Source organism: Pseudopipra pipra, chromosome 19 (assembly GCF_036250125.1).
Source record: "Pseudopipra pipra isolate bDixPip1 chromosome 19, bDixPip1.hap1, whole genome shotgun sequence".
NCBI classification, from domain to species: Eukaryota; Metazoa; Chordata; class Aves; order Passeriformes; family Pipridae; genus Pseudopipra; species Pseudopipra pipra.
The window spans coordinates 1,622,815-1,640,061 of record NC_087567.1 but is presented as its reverse complement, the minus strand read 5'-3'; the positions used below and the strand labels follow the sequence as shown (position 1 = coordinate 1,640,061).

General features: G+C 52.1%; 1 protein-coding gene and 1 long non-coding RNA gene across 5 annotated transcripts in view; one reads left to right on the top strand and one right to left on the bottom strand.

Moving 5' to 3' along the window:
- Window positions 1-17,247, top strand: part of SHISA6 (shisa family member 6) — a 261,122-nt gene that overhangs the window by 36,686 nt on the left and 207,189 nt on the right. The window lies entirely within an intron of this gene.
- On the bottom strand, window positions 3,307-15,888 carry LOC135424421 (uncharacterized). Of its 3 annotated transcripts, none has more exons than XR_010435209.1 (3): window positions 15,705-15,888; window positions 10,214-15,608; window positions 3,307-4,835 (listed from the first exon to the last, which is right to left on the bottom strand). It is a non-coding gene; the product is annotated as an uncharacterized LOC135424421 (long non-coding RNA). The 3 variants fall into 3 exon arrangements; XR_010435210.1 differs by lacking the exon at window positions 3,307-4,835 and adding an exon at window positions 7,902-9,376; XR_010435211.1 differs by lacking the exon at window positions 3,307-4,835 and adding an exon at window positions 9,385-10,034.

Below are 17,247 nucleotides of genomic sequence, written 5' to 3'. Positions count from 1 at the left end.
CCCACGGCAGGGGGTGGAAGGAGATTGTCTTTAAGGTCCCTTCCAATCCAAACCATTGCATGATTCCATGATTCTATGACTCAGCCAAAGAAAATCATCCCCCAGGAAAAGTGCTCACAAAAGGGGCAAAGGTTGAGCTCACTTTCCCTCAAGAAAGTCCCAAAAATAATGGTGTCACCTTTAAGATCAAAGCAACTGTCTGAATTGCTGTTTCTGAGAGGACTACCTGGAAAACAAAGCCAGCACCTTCTGCTGCATCTGCCTCAGCCCTCAGCAGCTTCCTAATGCAGCCCTGGGGGACAGCTGCCAAACTCCCAGGGCCTCACTCCAAGGCTTGGGCACTGAAAATATAAATATCCCTCCAGTTAATTTTGGGTGCCATAATCCATCAGTGGCTGTCTTGTGCAATTCAGCTCCATGCCACCTCCTTTAGTGCCAGCCTGGGCACTAAAGCATCCCGTGCTCATGTCACACAGGCACGTCCTGGGGCAGTTTTTTTTCCAGCTGCAGAAAAGGGTGGTGGGACAGCAGGGCCAGCTGGAAGACACAACTTACCTGGGGCAGTCACTGGGCTGGTCCTGTGTGAGCAGAGGTGCCAACAGTGACTGGCACCGTTCAGGACTGGGACCTGGGCACAGGGGGCTGGAAAAGGGACATGGAATCACAGACTGGTTTGGGTTGGAAGGGAACTTAAAGATCACTCAGTCCCACCCCCACCAGGGGCAGGGACACCTTCCACCAGCCCAGGTTGCTCCAAGCCCTGTCCAACCTGGCCTTGGACACTTCCAGGGATGGGGCAGCCACAGCTTCTCTGGGCAACCTGTGCCAGGGCCTCCCCACCCTCACAGGGGAGAATTTTTTCCATATGTTTCACCTAAATTTCCCTTCTTTCAGTCTGAATTCTTTCCTCCTTGTCCTGTCACTCCAGTTCCTGATGAACAGCCCCTCTCCAACTTCCCTGTAGCCTCTTCAGAGCCTGGAAGGTGCTCTGAGGTCTCCACTCAACCTTGTCCTCTCCAGGATGAACCACCCTCACAGGGAAGGATTTTTTCCTAATATCTCATCTAAACCTACTCTCTGTCAGTGTAAATCCATTCCCCCTTGTGAGGAGTCCTTTCACAGGGAAGAATTTCTTCCTAATATCCAATCTAAACCTACCTTCCTTCATCTTAAGGCCACTCCCACTCATCCTGTCCCTCCATCTCTTGTCCCAAGTCCCTGTCCAGCTCTCATGGAGCCCCTTTAGGTGCTGGAAGAGGTCCAAGGTCTCCCTGGAGTCTTCTCTTCTCCAGGTGAGCCCCCCCAGCTCTCCCAGCCTGGCTCCAGAGCAGAGGGGCTCCAGCCCTTTGATCCTCTTTGTGGCCTCCTCTGGGCTCCTCCAGCAGCTCCATGTCCTTCTTGGATTGGGGCCCCAGAGCTGCAGGGGGGGTCTCACCCGAGCAGAGGGGCAGAATCCCCCCCTCTGAGGTCAGTCACAGCCAATCCTGCAGGAGGTTCAGTTCTCACAGCACTGGGGGGTTGGTTGAACACTCACAGTTTGGTATCACAGGGGCACCTTGGCAGTAGAAGAAGGATCAGACCCTTGGCCCTTCCCAGCCTGGCAGGGCCCTCCCAGGCTTTAAATAGCTTTAAACAGCTTTAAACACCCCTGAAGTGCCAGCCCTGCAGATGTCTGCACACACAGATTTACTCTATTCTGGTACTTGAGGAGAAGCCACTGACCTGTCAGTTCTCTCCAGCCTCTTCACTCAGCACCAGAATATATTAAAACACCTCCAGGAAGCTCTCCCAGTCCTGCTTCTGAGCAGCTTTTTAACTTACACTTGTTTTCCTCCTTCTTATTCACTAAAATTTGAATTATAGTATCACTAAGGGACAATCTTTTAGGCTTGGCTGTAGATCTTTGATGCCTTTGTTTCTGCTCAGCCATTTCCAGCCCAACCTGGACCCCCCTGCTGACACCTCTAAACCTCATTGGAACAACTAATGATGTCAAGCATTAAATGCATTTCTCATGGACAACTGGAGATCTCCAGCGTGTTCCCAGCTCTCCACTGGGATCCACATTCCACATTCCCATCAGCAATTAAAACTCAGCACAGGCCTGGCAGCAAGTTTGTGCAAACCACCTCCCAAACTTGTGGAGTGGGGGATTCCTTAGGGATCTGTGCTTTGGGATCCTGGCAGGATCACTGCAGCAGTCTGATGGTGTGTCCTCAGGGCTCTGCAAACATCAGCTCTGCTCCCAGGGAAGGATGGGGCCGTTTTCCAGGGGCAGCTGCAGAGCACTCCAAGTGCAGGAATTCATGAAACCATGAAAATATAATCACTGAAAGAATCCCTGATAATCATGCCTGTTATCCCAAAGCCATTTATAAAGTAGGATTGACTTTCCCTCCAGAAAAACCCTCCCTGGCTTTTAATATCTTAATTTTTTTCCTCAAAGTGTTTAATGATGGAGAGAACCAACATCCACAATTTATGGGGAAACTGAGTCAGGGGGAGGTGTGGAGCATTCCCTGAGGTCAAACAGCCATCAGGGGCTTAATCCAGAAACAGAAGATGGGTCTTTTGAGCCTTGGAGTGGATCTCTGTGTCCTGGGAGACATTGTTCAGGCTGGCATTTGGGCTTGGATGGGGGGTTGTGTTACATATGGATTATTGCAGAGCTGAAAACAAAGCTCAGGGCAACTCCCTGCAAACAGAAGTTTGTCTTCTGGCCCCTGTGAACCTTCACCAGCCTCAGTAGAGGAAGGAGTGAGGGAAGGGCTGTTGCTGGACTCGGGGTTTGGGTGGTGATGGCAGGAGGCTCCTGGTGCTCAGGGAGCTCCAAAGGGGTTAATTAGGAATGTGCAACTCTGCTGAGCTGGAAACAAGGCCAAAGCTGATCAGGACAAAGGGGGTGGGAAGATGCAAAAAGACAACTGGGAGGATTCCCAGAAGGTCCCCAAAGGTGTCACAGGAGAATGGGTAGATTATAAGATCCCAAATGACTCTGAGTATTTGAGCATGATGTCCCTTCTCAGACTGACTTGAGAAAGGATTTAGACACTTCAGCACTTTATAAACTTCAACAGGCACCATCTACATCTTTAAGCACATGAAGTACCTACAAGAGCTTCTCCCTGTCTTTCCTGATGTCAGCAGGATTTGCCCCTTAAGTACTGGCTTTTCTTTCCTAATTGGGGCTCAGTTTGAGGTGTGGTTTTGAAGTTGCTATTCCCAACTTCTCTGCTTCCAAATGAAAGCAGAAACCATAAATGACTGTGTTTGAGTGTGTGAAACAGAACAACTTGCATCCTTAGACTGTGAATTCCATACACCCATTTATTTACTTATAATTATAAACAGAGCTCTTCATAAATATTTATAAGGAGGCTCCCAAAGCCCAGCTGAGAAAATAAGTATTATCACCATTTATCAGTTCTCAAACTGAAGCACAGGCAGAGACATGACTTGGCCAACAAAACCAAGCAGGCTGACATCAGACTCAGAGTGGCTGGGGTTGGAATGACCTCTGGAGATCATCTGGTCCAACCCCTCTGTTCAAGCAGGGTCACCTGGAGCAGGTTGCACAGGATCACACCCAGGTGGGTTTGGAATATCCCCAGGGAAGGAGGCCCCACAGCCTCTCTGGGCAACTGTTCCGGGGCTCTGGCACTCTCCAAGTAAAGAAGTTTTTCCTCATGTTCAGATGGATCCTCCTGTGTGTCAGTCTGTGCCTGTTGCCCCTTGTCCTGTTGCTGGGCACCACTGAAATCAGTCTGGTCCATCCTCTTGACACCCACCCTTCAGATCCTTACAGACATGGATGAGGTCACCCCTCAGATGCCTCCCCAGCTCCCTCAGCCTTTCCTCAGCAGAGAGATCCTCCAGTCCCCTCATCATCCTCACAGACCTCACTGGACCTTCTCCAGTGGTTCCCTGTCTCTCTCAAACTGGGGAGCCCAGAGCTGGGCACAGCTCTCCAGATGTGCCTCCCCAGGGCAGGAGAGGGGCAGGATGCCCTCCTTGCTCTGCTGGGCACACTGTTCCTCCTGCAGCCCAGGACACAACTGCCCACCTTGGCCACCAGGCCAGGCTGCTGGCTCGGGGCCCCTTGCTGGCCCCCAGGTCCTTCTCACAGAGCTGCTCTCCCCTGTGCTGCTGCCTGGCCTTGTTCTTCCCCAGCTTCAGGACCCTGCAGGATTGGCCCTTGCTGAAGCCGTGCTGACTATTCCCGATAACCTTTGTTCTTCCCCAGATTCATTTTCCATGAGCATTCACATCCGTCAGGGTATGGTGTTCTTTTGGATATCCACAGGATAAATTGTTCCTGCTGTCCCTGAGGGCTGGACCTTCAGCTGGTCAGAGCCTCCTTGCCTCACTGGAGTCCCCTCAGAGCTGGGTTACGTCAGGTGGCACAGCAGGTGACACCAAACTGCAAAGGCAAGACCTTGGCAAGGTGTTAACAGTTTGCTCTTTCCTAATGCCCGGGGTACAGTGTGGACACCACACCAGGAATGAAGGGAAACTGTGCCTCTGCCTTCCTGAGGACATTTGGGATCCTTTGGAAACTGGCAGGTGTCTGTCTGAGCTTCCAAAGAGAGCTCTGTTGAACTTGGAGCAGTTTGGAAGGTGGCACAGAAGGTCCCAAGGCAGATGATGTGACTCAGTGGGTGTTCCCATGGCCCAGGGGGGAGGCACCTGTGGGGTTGAGCATTCCAGCCTCATTTAGGGCTGAGAGAAATGACTGCAAACAGGGCTGATCCTGCTTCTGGAACAGCCAGAAAGGCAGTGCCAGGACGGATGGCTGGAAGAAACTGCCAGCATCGTCTAAAAAAGTCTGTTGTTTCCTAAAAACAGAAGGAAAAATTATCAGTGTCTGAGACGGAAAAGTTTTGGTCCAAACACCTGTTCCAAAAAAGTGGTGCAGGTTTGAAAAAGCTCAATGTGTCAGACAAGGGATTGCCCTGCTCTGCTCTGCCCTGGGGCGGCCTCACCTCAACATTGGGGCAGTTTGGGGGGACACAATGGAAGGAAGGGATGGAGCCATTAGAGAGTGTCCAAAGGAGGGAAGGAGGATGGGGAAGGGCCTTGATTTGAAGGTGTGTGAGGACACTGAGGGCACTTGGTGTGTTCAGCTGGAGAAGAGGAGACTGAGGGGAGACCTCATTGCAGTTCCACCTTCCTGGGCAGGGGCAGAGGAGGGGCAGGGACTGAGCTCTGCTCTGGGGGGACCAGGGAAGGGCTGGAGCTGTGTCAGGGCAGGCTCAGGTTGGATCTCAGCCGAAGGTTCTTCCCCCAGAGGCTGGTTGGGCACTGCCCAGGCTCCCCAGGGCAGTGGGCACAGCCCCAAGGCTGCCAGAGCTCCAGGAGGGTTTGGCTGATCCTCTGGGGCACAGGGGGTGACTCTTGGGGATGGGCCTGTGCAGGGCCAGGAGTTGGACTGGATGATCCTTGTGGGTCCCTTCCAGCTCAGCACATTCTGGAATTCTGCCATTCTGTGACATGGACACTGCCTTGCCTGGCTCCTGGAAACACTCCTGCTCTCCTCCTGCTCCCACCAGCATCACAAGGGAAATCTCTGACAGCTTCATCTTCTCAACAACCCAAACCACTTCCACAGCCACAAAGCTCAGGATAGGAATAAGTTTGCATTTTTCCCATAATTTGTCACCTTTGCCCAGTTCTGTTATTGATGCACCTTTCCCACCTGAGAGCTCTAAGATGTCCTTTTCCCATGCCCTGTTGTCTTCAGGAACTGCCCAGGACAGTCTGGAACCTGCTTTCAGTGGATAGAGGTGCTCCTGTGAAGGAGTTTTAGCTAAATTAATCATCATGGCTAGGCTTCACGAATGAAGATTTGGGAAGGCTCTATCCACATTTGTTACAGGCACGCTGGTGGCTTATGAGGCCAATACGTGACAGACATGTCCGATTGCAAAAGGCACAGCAGAAAGACTCCTTAGATGGTGTATTCTGCAGGGCACGGTTCTTTCTGCGTTGCCTTTTCTCCTCAAGAGTGATCCTGCGTGCGTTCTCAAAGGAGACAGCTGCGTTATAGATGGTGTGTCTCCAGGCCTCTCAATTTGAGGCCAGGGTGGACCAGTTATGTTGATCAATATGGCCAAGGCTGAGATGTTGTTTCAGGGAGTCCTTGTATCTTTTCTTCGGGGCTCCTCTCATGCGGCAGCCAGTGGCAAGTTCACCATAAAGCAAGATCTTAGGGAGGGGGTGGTCCTTCATCCTGGAGACGTGCCCTGCCCAGCACAGCTGTGTTCTCAGCAACATGGTCTTCTTTAGCATGATGCTCCAAAGGGCCACAGCAGACCTCGATGATCAGGACGGTATCTACATTCGGTACCGTACTGATGGAAGCCTTTTCAACCTAAGGCAGCTGAAGGCCCACACCAAGACCTTAAACCATCTCGTCCAGGAGCTGCTTTATGCTGATGACGCCGCCCTCGTCGCTCACACAGAAGCAGCTCTGCAGCGTTTGACATCCTGCTTTGCTGAGGCTGCTGAGCTCTTTGGACTGGAAGTCAGCTTAAAGAAGACAGAGGTCCTCCATCAACCTGCACCTCAGGAAGTCTCCCATCATCCCCACATCACCATTGGCCAATCAGAGCTCAAATCAGTCCAACAGTTTAATTACCTCGGTAGCCTCATCTCCTCGGATGGTGAGATTGACGGAGAGACAGACAACAGGTTAGCAAAGGCATACAGTGCTTTTGGAAAACTCCACAAAAGAGTCTGGCGTAATAAACACCTGAAGAAAAGCACCAAGATCAGTGTTTACAAAGCCATAGTGTTGTCGACTCTCTTGTATGGGTCTGAATCATGGGTCATCTACAGCCACCACCTGCGTCTCTTAGAACGCTTCCATCAACGCTGCCTCCGCACAATCCTAAACATCCACTGGTCAGATTATGTGACCAACACATCTGTTCTAGAGCAAGCAGCTATCACAAGTATTGAGCCAAATTAATACAATCATATCTAATATCCAATCTATACCCCCTCGGGCAGTTTGAAGCCATTCCCCCTTGTCCTGTCACTCCAGGCCCTTGGAAATCATGTCTCTCCGTCTTTCTTGTAGCTCCTTCAGGTCCTGGAAGGTCACAATCAGGTCACCCCAAAACTTCTCTTCTCCAGGCTGAACAATCCCAGCTCTCCCAGCCTTTCCTCCCAGCAGAGCTGCTCCATCCCTCTGATCCTCTTGGTGCCTCCTCTGGACTCTCTCCAGCAGCTCCATGTCCTCCCTGTGCTGTTCCCAGGGCTGGAGCAGCTCTGCAGGGGGGTCTCACCTGAGGGACAGAGGGGCACAATCCCCCCCTCCCCTGCTGCCCACACTTCCATTTCCTTCACTTTTTTGCCTTCATCTCTCCCCCTTTCTCCTCTCCTGCCTTTCCTGCTCCTCCCTGGCTCTGTGTTGGAAAGGGAGGAGGGAACCATCAGATCTGCTCTGTGATCTGCTGAGGTCAAGCCTGATAAATCAGTGAATCTCCTTGAAATGTTTTATGACCTGGGTCTGAAACTGAGGAAAAGGGGAAAGAGGAGTTAGGAGAGAATAGAACAGGAGCACCAAGTCTCAGAGGGCACAGCAGTGCCACCCCAGGGGACTGGGACCCTGGGGACAGTGACATTGGAGGGACCCCACCAGCACACACAGCTGTCCTGGCTGGGTCTGTGCTGCTCAGGGTCCACTCCTGCCTGGAAGGGACCTGGTTCCTGGAAGTAGGAATTGAGCAGCTTTGTCCCTGGGAAGGGAACATTTTCCCATTAGCATTTCTGAGAGCACACTTTGTTTCTGGCTGGGGTTCATTAAAGGGCTGAGGCTCCTCAGGGCCTCCTTCCCTCCCTCCCTCCCTCCTGCAGCTGGTGGGAGCAGCCAGGGTGGAGGAATCAGTGCTCAGGGGGGAGGAATCCCTGCTCAGGGTGGAGGAATCAGTGCTCAGGGTGGGGCAGTGGCTGCAGCTCTACAGGAACCTGCCACAGCTCTCAGCTTTCTTTGCTTTTAAGACAATTGTGATGATCATGCTGATGTCATATCTACAGCTCTAATTAATTCATGATGATGCTGATGCCATATCTACAGCTCTAATTAATTCATGCTTTGGGGGTTAATCAATGGCTTGCATCACCTGCATATCAATAGTGCAGGTTGTGACATGGTAAAGTTTTGGGATATGTGTGAGCCAGGCTCCACCACACAACCACAGAATCGTGGAACATCCTGAGCTGGAAGGGACCCACCAGGATATCCAGTCCAACTCCTGGCCCTGAACACACACTCCAACAATCCCACCCTGTCCCTCAGAGCATTGTCCAAACCCTCCTGGAGCTCTGGCAGCCTTGGGGCTGTGCCCACTGCCCTGGGGAGCCTGGGCAGTGCCCAACCAGCCTCTGGGGGAAGAACCTTTGGCTGAGATCCAACCTGAGCCTGCCCTGACACAGCTCCAGTTGTACCTTTGAGTTCTGTCACTGGTCAATTTTTGGCCATGTCTTTCCTCTCCTTCAATTAACAAACAGAAATCAAGAGACATGAATTCAAACAGTTCAGCAACACAAAATCTCCCACCAGGAGGTGTTGGCTGTGGAGGATCTCCTGCAGCTTGTGACCCCCATTAGCTGTTGCCTTGGATTTAGAGCCTTTTGGAAGCCATCCCCCACACCTCCATGCCATGGATATGAGCAGGAATCCTTCCCAGGAGCTCAGTTCAGCACAGGATTGCCACCACTGGTCCAGCAGTGACAGCACAACCCAGCTGAGGTCTGGGCTGATCTGCTGAACTGCCTCCTGAGCCACCTGGACAGTCACAAAGTCCTTGGGAAGAGTCTGGGAGAGAGCTACAGACCCAATGAGATTTCCCTGCATCCCCCAACCCTCCAGGACCACTGGGACCTCCACCCTGCTCAGCTCTGCTCTCTGCTCCCAGGTTTGACCCTGGCAAGGACCAGCTTCCCCTTCACAGGAAGGTTTAAGGCCAAGGTGATGATCTGCCCCCTTAGGAAGATCATCCTCCTGTCCCATAGTTAAAGTTTATAAAACATAACTTCTTCTATACTTCTAAAATCTCTGGCAAGCATCCAATGTTATCAGGATCCTCTGGGATGCCAAGGTCAGTTTTTCTCACCATTTCAGTGTGGGACACTCTCCAAATCCCAGCTGTGGAGCACCAGGACATGCCTACACTGTCTCCTGCCTTAGGGTTGGACTATGAGATAACAAACAAACTGCCTAAGAGCAGCAGACAGGTTTGTTCTACCCCTCACTGGGTATTCTTTCTGGAGTTTTCTTTTCAACACCCCAATGTATTTAATGTTGAATTTCTCCAAAAGAAAAAGACACAGTTGCTGCTCAAAACAAGTTGTGGCTTCAACAAGTTCTCACCTAAAAATAGTAGTGAGGGGAAGTGTTTTGATTGGTCTGGGAGATTATTTTCTTTATAATCATCGGGCAATTCATAGAATCACAGAATATCCTGGGTTGGAAGGGACCCACAAGGATCATCCAGTCCAACTCCTGGCCCTGCACAGGACACCCCAACAACCCCACCCTGTCCCTGAGAGCCTTGTCCCCTTCACTTCTGTGCCATGTCAACCCCAATTTCTCAGCTTTGCATGAGATCCCCAAAGCTGGAATTAAAGAGCAAGGTCTTCTTGCTGCCTGCTCCTTTTTCCTTGTGGGTTGGGCACAGAGAGGTAAATCCCACACACTCAGAGCTGAATGTCACTGAAACCCAGAATAGAACCAGAACCTCAGTCTCAAAGTACCTGGGGTTTTATTTTGCTCCCCCTGCAAGTTCTTAGGGCACAGAGGGGACGTTGGTCTGGGGTGGCACAGTGTGGTCTCACAGTTCCTACCCTCGGGTTTATCCTTGTCCCTGGGCCTGGTTTTGGGGGAATGCTGTCCTGGCAGCCAGGCTGTCTCACTGCAAACCACCTCCCCTTCTGCTTTGGGAGCCCAACCCCCCTGCAAACAGCTATACAATGGGAGGAATTGCATTGGGGTGGGGGCTGTGTGAGCACAGAAGAGCCACAGGACTGCACTGGGGAGAAAAAAAAAGCCATTAGGACGAATGACAGAACACATTACCATAAACCACTCAAGAAATCTCTGCCAGAACACTAAAAAAAAAAAAAAAATCCCCAAACCACGCTGGAGTCTAAATTGCTTTCCCTTCCATAGCCAGTCCCTCTGTTTCTCTGAATACTCCATTTCATTCACCTTTTTCAGAGATATCCAGCAGAAGGGGCTGGGCAGAGCACGTTGCTGGGCTCCTGGGGCACAGGAACTCGTTGTGGGTCATTAACATCACCCCTGTCAGAGCTGGGACAGGACTGTCATGTTCAGGAGGTCAACAGCCATAAAACTGTAAAACCAGCAAAATAAACAAACAAACAGCAAACTCGAACTGGGAAGCAGCAAAACAAACCTATATCTCAGACTAGACAGCTTAATGTGCCATTAGCAGTCATTACCAAATCTGGCTGGCTTAATTAGTGTGTGATCTCCTTCATTTCGGAATCCACTCAGTGTTCTTCCTTCTCAGGCTTCCCAATTTGCCACCTGGTCCCCATTTCACACCTCCCTCCTTGGATAGAGAGTTCATTCCACTAAACTCTCCTTCACACAGCTCAAATCCTCTCAAACGCTGGAAGAGATCAAACTGGTCCACACTGTGGGGTGAGATCAGAGCCCATTTCCACAGCAAGGAAAAGCCAATGAATTAGACTGTGTCTGCAGAGAGAGGAACAGCACAGGATGCATTTTGCTGGCAGGAAACTGGTGCCCAGTGCTGCCATACTGGGACTGAGACCCAGACACAGCAAAAGGCTTTACAAGGTTGGGTCTTATTTTGTTTCTGGTTTCTTGTTGTGATATTCATGTGGGACCACGTGAATGAGGTGCTTTTAGAGAGCATCTCATTTTGCTCTTAAGCTTGGGAAGGACTCAGTTGTGCCATCGTAGAGTCACGGAATGATTTGGGTTGGAAGGGACACTAAAGCTCATCCAGTCCCACCCCCTGCCATGGGCAGGGACACCTTCCACTAGCCCAGGTTGCTCCAAGCCCCATCCAACCTGGCCTTGGACACTTCCAGGAATGGGGCAGCCACAGCTTCTCTGGGCAACCTGTGCCAGGGCCCCACCACCCTCACAGGGAAGAATGTCTTCCATATATCTAATCTAAATCCAACATTCAGTTTGAAGCCATTCCTTGACCCAAGTCCCTCTCCAGCTCTCCTGGAGCCCCTTTAGGCACTGGAAGGTCTCTCCAGAGCCTTCTCTTCTCCAGATGAACACCCCCAGCTCTCCCAGCCTGGCTCCAGAGCAAAAGAGCTCCAGCCCTTGGAGCATCCCCATGGGCTCCTCTGGACTCTCTCCAGCAGCTCCATGTCCTCCCTGTGCTGTTCCCAGGGCTGGAGCAGCTCTGCAGGGGGGTCTCACCTGAGGGGCAGAGGGGCACAATCCCCCCCTGCCCTCTGCCCACACTGTGGGATCAGCCCAGGGCACAGGGGGTTCTGGGCTGGGCCATGTCCAGCCTGTCCCCCACCAGCCCCCCCCCCAGGTCCTTCTCCCAGGGCTGGGCTCAATCCATTCTCTGCTCAGCCTGTGTTTGTGCTTCAGATTAACCCTACCCATGTGCAGGACATTGCTCTTGGCCTTGTTGAACTTCAAGAGGTTCTCCTGGGCCACCTCTCCAGCCTGGCCAGGTGATGCTCCAGCCTGGCCCAGCCGGGCTGTGCAGCAGCCAGGATTCCCAGTCCAACATGCTGGGTGTCTTTGAGCAGATCCAGAGCCCTGGTGCCTCAGGAAGCAGGAGAATCCTGGGCACACCCACCCCTGCAGGCTGTCTGGGAGCACCAGCTCCTGCAGACAGGGATGGTGGGTGAGCTGGGAAACCCCTCAGTTGGGGGTTGGCTTTGTAGCAGCTTCTAATCATCTCTCCCCCAACTCTGGGAGCATTCACTGCTGGCTCTCCTGGCCCACGTGGCTCTGCTTAATTAGCATAATTAACACATGGTTGCTTTGGCCTCTCTGTTGGCTGCAGGATGATAGTTGTGTGGGCACAGTGGGCAGACACAGACCCCACTATCTGCCTGTCAGCTCAGAAGCAGAGTGGCAGCTCTGTCACTGTGTCCCACCTTTGGGAGAAGAGCACAAAGTGTCTGCAGCTTCAAAGAGCTCCTGAGGGCTTGTGGGAGCCCAGAGAGATGGGTTATTCCTCGCTCCAAGGTGGGTTTGGCAGACAGGCCTGTGTTTTATGCAGGATGGGCTCTGAGTGCCCCCATCGGCTCCTCCAGCAGACAAACGTGGGCACTGACAGCCGGAGACACAAATGACTCCGCAGGGACGGGTTTGCTGCAGCTGTGGATGTTCTGCTCGGGGTCCTGGCTCAGCAGGAAGCCCTTTGTCTGTGCCACTGCCCCGAGGGGCTCGTTAGCACTGGGACCTTCTCAGCCGGCTCCTGCTAATGATCCTTGCTCAGGACGGGGACGGGAGGCTCCACCAGGGCAGCAAAGGGTTAAGCGTGGTCTCCTGAGCTCCCTTGCCACAGTCCCTGGTGTCTCCTGTGGCAGCAGAGCTGGGAACACAGCCAGCTCCTGCACTGCTTCCCCTCACCCCTCCTGCCCAATTCCCAAGGGAGGATGTGTTGTTTCCTAAGTAGAACGAGGTGTGTGTGTTGGGTCTGAAAAGCTCTTCCCTGGTGTGTGAGAGGCTGCTCAGTGCTGGGGCTTAAACAGCTTGACTGGGGCAAAAATCACATAGAAATATTTTCCATTTCCAGTTATTTTAGGGCTTATCTGGGTGGTGATGTTACGGTGAGGATGTGCATCCCAGACAACCCCCTCCAGAGATCCCTGCCCATGCAACCCACATCCCTGATGTGCCTTCCCAAGAGGATCCTGCCAGTCTGGGAGCAGAGACACTTTCTCTGTTCCTGCCCCCTGACTGTCCTTCCCAGCCCCTCACTCAGCCTGTCCCTGGGTCAGGCAGTGCCCCAGGAGGCTGCAGGCACACGGAAGAGTCCTCTGCTGATGGGGAATCACCCCTGTGGGTGCTCTGGCTTTGCAGAGGGTCCCAGAGCACCTCTCACCCACCATTTCAGAGCCCAGCACCATATAGGGTGTGCTGACACTGATACCTGAACATCAGTGCTGTTCCAGCCCCTCAAAATGCAGGATATGCCTGGAAAGGTGTGTCCTGTGTGTCTTCCATAGCCTGGGCACTCACACTCTCCTTGGGTACCTTCAGTTGTGTGACTGTGAGCAGTTTCCAGAGTCAAACTGAATGTTTTCCTGTGATCAGCCAGTTTTATTTGTCCCAGTTCTTCCTCTGCTCTCTCTTCCCCATTTTTCTCTCTCTTTCCTTAGCCACCCTTTTATGCAATGCCACTGTTTTTCTCTGAAGAACAGTTATTCTTCTGCCCTGGAGTAGAGATTTGCATGGCTGTGCTGACCAGACACTGGGGGAATTGTGCAGTTTTGCAGAATTCCTATTGAAGTTTGGCCTGAATCCCCTTCATGTTTAGCATCTTTTGCTCAGCTCTGGCACTGACAACTGGGATATGGGATCTAGAGCCTCCCAGGCTCTGGTTCAGGCTGTCCCTGGCAGGGAGCAGGAGCCTTTGAGTTCAGCTCCTTCCCTTGCAGCCTGTTCTCTCTGTTCTGGAAGCACAGATCCCAAGGAGATTAAAGAGCATCAGAACCCAGATCTGCTGCACAAGGCCAAGGGTGATGTGCAGACCTAATTTCACTGAGAATGTATCTGAGACAGATCTGGACAGCGCTGGTAACACACATCTGACCCTGGCAAAGGCATTCACATATCAAGGAATGTTTATCTCTAACCTTAAAGTCCCTGCTGGAGACAATCACTCCTCAGTATTCTCCCTCCACCTGAGCAGAGCAGGCTCTGCCCTCCCTTCTGCTCATACCCTTGAAGCTTGTGGGCTGTGATGAGCCCTCTCTTTGCCCTTAATCACTTTCTCCTAGCCTATATAATTAAATTCCATCAGGTATTGCAGCTAATTTTTGAGGAGCTCCCAAAGAACAAAAGCCAGTTCAGTGGCAGGCGAACAGAACAAATTAATTAGAAGGGGAATATTAGGACCTCTCTAAATTGGATCAGCAAATCTCCAGCAGGAGAAGCTGTGATGCTCCTCCCAGCCTGAGCAGGGTTGTACACAGTGTTCAGAGGCACAGCATCCCTGGGAAGGGGATTAGGAGCAGCCCTTGCTGAAGGCCCTCCAAGGTGTCATTTCAAAGCAGGACATGGGGAATTGGTGGCTTTGTGTCTCTCATTAACACCAGCAGGACTCATGCCATTAAATTCCTTCCCTGTACTTTGGGAATGGCTCCCTGTCATATTCCTGCATATCCAACCCCAATAACTTGAGTGTAGAGTCCTATTTACAACTTTCCCCCAGGCTGTGGAGACCTTTAGGAGTAAACACTGGGATCATCATTTAAACCCAGAAGTCACTCCCTATAAGCATTCAAAGCCCAGGGCAGCTCCCAGCTCCCTCTGGGAACCTGCAGGGTTGAGAATTGCCAGCACAGACTCCTGTTACTCCATGGGATGAGCAGGTTGTGCCAGGAGCTATGGAAGGGCACTCCATGCCCATAACTGTGGGTATCCCAGGCTCCTCATCCAGCACTGGGAGCACCAACACTGACAGATCTCCCTCTGTTTGCTCCCTGTGGGGCAGGACCAAGTATTCCAAACTGCAACCCAGCAGAGGTAATGAGGAGCTTGGAGGGGGAATGTTGGGATGGGGACAAACTGCTGGAACAATTCTTCTTAATTTGGCACAAAGAAGAGGCTTGAAAAACAAACCCAGTCTCATGTATCCTACCCTCACTCACAGAATCACAGGATGGTTTGGGTTGGACCTTAAAGCCTATCCAGTTCCACCCCCTGCCATGGGCAGGGACACCTTCCACTGGCCCAGGTTGCTCCAAGCCCTGTCCAACCTGGCCTTGGACACTTCCAGGGATCCAGGGGCAGCCACAGCTTCTCTGGGCAACCTGTGCCAGGGCCTCCCAGGGAAGAATTTCTTCCCAATATCCCCTCTAACCCTGACCTCTTTCAGCTTAGAGCCATTCCCCTTTGTCCTGCCATTCCATCCCTTGTCCCAAGTCCCTCTCCAGCTCTCTTGGAGCCTCTTTAGGCACTGGAAGGACCCATGTCAGAAATGTCTGGTTGTTAATGCACCCACACCTCTACCAACCCCCCCCTCCCCATTCCAGGAGCTGGGAGGCACCTCCTGAGTTGATGAGCTTTCCACACTGTCTGACCTGGGAGGCCCTGGGGGTGCTGCCCAGTGCTGGAGCCATGTCCAGGTGTCCAGAGCCATGTCCATGTGTCCAGAGCCATGTCCAGGTGTCCAGAGCCATGTCCATGTGTCCAGAGCCATGTCCAGGTGTCCAGAGCCATGTCCAGAGCCATGTCCATGTGTCCAGAGCCATGTCCAGGTGTCCAGAGCCATGTCTAGAGCCGTGTCCAGGTGTCCAGAGCCATGTCCATGTGTCCAGAGCCATGTCCAGGTGTCCAGAGCCATGTCCATGTGTCCAGAGCCGTGTCTAGGTGGCCCCATAGTGCCAGGGCAGCATTGCTGCTGAGGGGGGCACAGCAGGGAGGGTGAGAGCCAGCACTGGGGAGATTAATGGCCAACCACTAATGATTCCTGGACTGAACCCTCTGGCCCACTCACCTTCTGTTGTAAAGGGAAAAAAGCAGCAACAGAAGAGTTTCATGGCAGAAGCAGGTTAGAGCAGGAGTCTGTAGGAACTCACTGGCCTTGTTCACAGAATCCCAGAACATGCTGAGTTGGAAGGGACCCACAAGGATCATCGAGTCCAACCCTTAGCCCTGGTTGAACATTAGATATGATTGTATTAATTTAACTAAAACTCCTTTACAGGAGCACCTCTATCCACTGAAAGCAGGTTCCAGACTGTCCTGGGCAGTTCCTGAAGACAACAGGGCATGGGAAAAGGACATCTTAGAGCTCTCAGGTGGGAAAGATGCATCAATAACAGAACTGGGCAAAGGTGACAGATTATGGGAAAAATGCAAACTTATTCCTATCCTGAGCTTTGTGGCTGTGGAAGTGGTTTGGGTTGGTGAGAAGATGAAGCTGTCAGAGATTTCCCTTGTGATGCTGGTGGGAGCAGGAGGAGAGCAGGAGTGTTTCCAGGAGCCAGGCAAGGCAGTGTCCATGTCACAGAATGGCAGAATGTGCTGAGTTGGAAGGGACCCCCAAGGATCATCAGTCCAACCCTCAGCCCTGCACAGGCCCATCCCCAAGAGTCACCCCCTGTGCCCCAGAGGATCAGCCAAACCCTCCTGGAGCTCTGGCAGCCTTGGGGCTGTGCCCACTGCCCTGGGACGTTGTTGGGTGTAACCCAACGTTTGCCACTCTTCTCTTACCCAGGTTGTTTTTCTCTACAGCTTTAAAAGTGTGGTTGGAATTAGAAAATGTCCAGGACAGGTGAAGAGCTGATGTGTCCATGGCCACACCCTGAGGGGACAGGAGCAGGCTGGGGCTCGTTCTGACACAGGGAGGGCTGTTTGATACCAGGGAAAAAATCCCCTCTGAGGAGAGAGAAGATGGGATGGGGCTTAGAGAGCTGGGCATCTTCCAGTGGGGTTTTCATGCCTGTTCCCACTCGAGGCAGAGCTGACCCCGGCACTGGGGAGAAGGGGTGGTCACAGCCTGGCCATGAACAAAGAGCACCTGGAGCCACTTTCCTTCCCCTGCCCCTGGGAACAGTGCAGTGCTTCACTGTCCCACTGCTCAGCCCCCCTGCCTGCCCTCATCAATTCTCCTCGGTCCCCTTCCCAATAAGGCTCCCTAACAAATTATATTCTGCTGCATCTTTTCAATGAAACATCCCCCACCTTAACCAGAAAAACAACCCCAAACATGAATAATCAAATCTCCTTTATTGACAAAGCTGTGTTTTTATGGCCTCTGCCCTTCCTGTTCTGAGTGACAGCATCAGTCCCTTCAGAAGGTGATTAAATCTAAGACATACACACAATTATTTCCTCTCCTTCTATCCCTGGTCTTCAAGAGATTTCCTGAGCTCATGTGCTTTAAGAACTCAGATCTTCAGAGTTAATTGAGGCAGCAGCAGGTACATTCCCTTTTACTCTCTTACCCAGAAGGAAAAATCAGTCATCATCATCCTTTCCCCCTGAAAGCCCTTGCACGTGTTAATGAGCATGTGGACCATGTATTTCTAAAAATT